Consider the following 4,673-nt stretch of genomic DNA (forward strand, 5'->3'; position numbering starts at 1 on the left):
CGCTTAAGCATACTGACAACTGCAAGCAAAGCACGGGTCCTACCGAAAATAACACACAAGAGAAGTTGCCGCAGAACTCTGATTCATAAATTGTCTAAATAGTCTTCCTCCACAGACAGCATTAGCCCTCATTTGTTCTCCAGCCAAAACTGTCCTTGGCTCTGATCAGCAGTGAATAAATGACACTGTATTGCAACATTCTGCCACTAGAGTGTACACCTCCACACGCAGGAAAAGCAGGCATCGCTCACCTTCAGCCCGCTGTGCCTACAAGCAGAAAAGTCGAAGTGCATGAAACGAGTTAGATCCTGCTTGGTCTTTTGAAGGGCGAGAAAACCTCTGAAAGGTGACAGACATCAGAGCTATCCATTTACACTGGTTGGGCTGTGACACAAAGTCAGAGGGGTTGGATGAGAACCTCAAATAATGACAACAGAGTTGCATTCCCAGCTGTGCGAAATGACCAGCATATCATGATTGCCTTTTCACGCAAATGTCAATGACATAATCCTAACAGGCTTGCAGCTCTCTCACTGGTGTAATAAAACAATGACCCAATTATTCTGGAGGGCTGAAGCAGCAGATGTGATGACTGGGTAGGCTGTGCCGGGCACTGTGTGTGATGGACGGGGCACAGTAGGGCAGCAAACTGTGTGCCGAGGATTTGAAATTTGCCTCCCAAGCCAAAACTTCTACCATTCATCTGGTTGGAAAAAAAAAAAAAAAGCCATTCAGTATGAAAGTTCCCACTTGTTCTCATGACGGAGGCCAGTTGGGAAAATGTGGCGCAGCGCTGATTGAAGCAAATTCTGTTTAAAAAACCAGCCGGTTTGTGGGTATTTGTTTATTTATAACTCTCCCCTCCTCCTCCTCCACACCCTGCCTCGTTCTGCAAAGGATTTGAGATGGGATTGGAACACTGAAAGTTTGTTTAAGTCCTAAACAGGTCCAGCTACTTTTTAGATGGACGACAAAACGGATTGCTTAGAATCAAGCGCCTTGCTCTAGAGATGCTGCCTCCGTTTTCCCAGTCAGCGCTGGTCCCCCTTGTATCCCGCAGGGAGAGGGACCTCTTGCATCAGAACACACCTTGTCGCCAGTGCTACATTTTAATGTAACGCAGGGAAATAAACATGAGCCCATAAGCCCGAGCCTGAGAAAATAAAGGAACATGGATTCACTCCCTCGAGAAGCTCCCAGTCTAGCGGGAAGGTTAGCCGATCAGGGCTGTGGCAGGGTAGCTTCGCGGCTGCAGGGGGTACGCATGATTCAGTTCATGGCCTCAGACTGCCTTGGGTTCAACTTCTGGTTCTGCCTCTCGCTAGCTGCCTGACCTTGGGCACTTTGCTTAACATCTCAGAGCCTCAGTTCCCTCATCTGTAAAATGGGGCTAATAATAGAATTGACGTCATTGCATTATTATGAGGATTAAATGAGATAATCTGTGTAGAACACTTAGAACAGTTCCTGGCACATAGTAAGCACCCAGTAAAAAGTTAGCTTTTTATGCTTTCTGTTCCTTTTGTTTGACTTTTGCAAGACTGTGTCTGGTGATGAGACTCCGAGGACTGGTCTCTAAAACAAAAGTGCTTTCAACAAACTCCTCCCTTTAGCCTGATTTTTTTTTTTCATTTCGAATGACACAGTTCTGTCATGATTTTTCCCTCAGCAACCATATGTCTGGCAAAAACCTCAGGGAGAAAATATTTCCCACATGGTTTTGTTTATGTCGGCCTACTATGTGCCAAGCACCCCTCTAGATGAGAGGAACACATTGCTGAGTGATAAAGACAAGGTCCCTGTCCTCCTGGAGTTTACATTCCAGTAGGAAAGACAGACTCTAAATAGACACATAGAAACAAACATAATTATCCAGAGAGGTAAATGGAATTAAAGAACTATGGCCAAGAAAAGGAATATTAGGAGGGAACTAACTGTAAGTGGTCGGAGAAGGTGTATCTCAGGAGGTGACATTTCAGCTGAGACAGAAAGGTTAAGAAGAAGCCTCCCGTGTCAAAAGCAAGAGCAAAGGCAGTCCAGGTAGGAGGAACAGCATGCACAAAGGCCCTGGGGCAGGAAAAGACTTTGGGAATGTTGCAGAAATCAAAAGAACAGCGTGGCTGAGACTTGCAGCCCCGATAGGGAGGGAAAGCAGACAGGATTATTCTATGCATTTTGAATGAGGACACGGAAAGCCCAGAGAGATTAATGGACTTACCCACAATGCCTTGCACACAGTAGGCGCTCCATATGTTGTAGAATTGTCAGCCTGCAGGGCGGGGCTGAGGCCCACCGCTTTCCAAATTCGGACTGAGATTACCCACCACAACTAGGAATCAGCTACCCAGGAAGACTGAAACATATAGTCTTTTTCGTTGGTGAGTCATAGGCAACACGCATTAGAGTGTAGGGTCGAGTGGCCCCAGCTGCCGCCTGAGTGTAAGGGGCGGGGGTGGGCTCAGGCCGCGGCTGAAGCTTTTTAGCATGTTTATGATGAGCTGAAAGCACTCACTGCTTAATTTAAAATACCGCTCACACATACACATACAATTCAGCAGCTGGGGGAGCTGCCAGGAATTGAGGCTAAGTGTAGAAAATTGGAGGATCAGGAATATCGGGTACCCGGTCCTGTTTCCCAGCTCGCACGGGCTGTCTCTGACCCCGTGCAGTCCCATCTTCCCTAGTAAACTCCTGGAGGTCAAGACGTGGATGGGGGCAGCAGCGGTTTGGGGAAGGGAGGCCTCCGCAGAGCCCTTCGTGCCAGCAACGCTAGTAGTAGTTCTACCTGGTCTTGAGCTTGCCAGTCTTCCTCTCCATCCATGCCTATTAAAATACCCCCTCAAAGCCCAAACCCACTGTCCTGGTGAAGCCTCCCTTTGCGCCCCCCCCCCCCGACCCAAGGCCCCTCACTTTCATTTTCCCAGAAATCTGACAGTTGGGAAAACTCATTTGGCCCTGATCACAAATTGCCTGAGTTGGCTGCTGCTCTTTCTAGTGTGCGTATCTTGTCTCTCCAACCACACGGGGGCCCTCGGCGCACATTTAAGGAAACGTGTTGCTTCCTTCTGTCTTCCTCCCAGCTCTCAGCACAGGAATATGTACACAGTGAGAGTCCCCAGTGCCTTGGCTCATGGGTTACACGACAGTATCATTCAAAAAGCCTTTTGGGTGGAAGAGCTGCTCTTGATTAAAAAACAAGACCTTCAACTTGACAAAACGTGAAAACACCCTCAGGGGTATCCAGTTTCCTTCCCATTGCTCCCCTACACCCAGGGTACCCTGCCTACAAACTGCATGAACCGGCAGCCTGCGTGATCAAAATGCATCTCTTTGCTCATAATATCCCCGCAATCCATCTCTTTGTTCATAATATCCCTTCTGACCGGGAGGCTCTCTCTCCCAACCCTACCTACCCAAACCGTGACTCACCCATCAAGGTCAAATCCAAATGTCATCTCTGCCATGAAACCTTCCCAGGCACAATTCATTGCCTTGTCCCTGAACCCTCATGGCACCCTGTGTCTACCTCTTGTAGGCTATAGGCTTGAGTGAGTTGGAATAACCGAGGTTCAAAGCTCAACTCCATCACTTCCCTAAGCAACCTCAGTTTTCTCTTCTGGAAAAGGGGATAACAGCCTGCCTCAATGGGATATTGGAAGATGCCAATCAAATAATAATATCCGCAGCCCACTCGGCCCAAGACTTGGTCTAGGGAGCTTAGTGAGAGGTACTTATTATCATCATCTTCATCATCTCTGGGAAGCAGGGTGAAGTCAAGGTTAAGAACGTGTGGGCTTGGGAACCAGACACATCTAGCTTCCAGGCCCGGTTCCGTCACTTCCTAACCATGCGACCTTGGGCTGGTCACTTCCTCTCTGAGGCCCAGTTCCCTTACGTGTGAAATGAAGTAATCAGTTTCCCTGCCCCATCACGGAACCTGTTGGGAAGGTTCAAAGACATACCGTACGCAAGGTATACCGCTCAGCACAGGATCCGTAGCACAAAAATTGCTCATTCAGGTCTACGCTCCGCTACAACCTATAAAACTCCTTTAAGGGCACAGACAGTATTTGACTTATCTTTGCATCTCTCCCTGCCTAGCCTAGCCCAGAACCTCTGCAGCTGGCAGGCCCACAATAAATCATTGTTGAATTGAACTGAAAACCCAAACCAGATGTGCCTCCTTCCCTGTCAAATGAAGCTTTCAAGCTGGTGGGTTGGGCCTGCTGCCCCTTCGACTCCCCTCCCTCACAGCTGAGCTGCCGCCATTGTCTCGCAGGGCTCTGGGGACTGAAGCCCGGTGGCAGCAGGCATGGGAAGTAGGGAGAGCCAGGCGGGATAAGCCGGGTAGGGAAGAGAACGCTGTCTGCTCCTGGTCACTGAGCAAACTGCCTCGGAAGGGTGCTCTCCAGAAGTCTCTGCTGAATGAAAAGAGGTGGGTTGGATTCCCGAAATGACACATCGAAAGCCCCTCAGCCCATCCAGGGCCTAACTCTCGAGGAAACCCACCTCTTCCCTCCAAACAGCGAAAAATGGACAGAAGTGAAGGTGTCAGGAGAAAGCTCCCTTCGCCTTTAGTAGACCTGGTGAAACTGAGGTTCAGCTCCGCAATCATGAGAGGGGGCTTCAGAACAGAGTTCAGCTGGTGCCACAGAAAAACTCTATAACCACTT

Source organism: Kogia breviceps, chromosome X (genome assembly GCF_026419965.1).
Source record: "Kogia breviceps isolate mKogBre1 chromosome X, mKogBre1 haplotype 1, whole genome shotgun sequence".
Taxonomy (NCBI): domain Eukaryota; kingdom Metazoa; phylum Chordata; class Mammalia; order Artiodactyla; family Physeteridae; genus Kogia; species Kogia breviceps.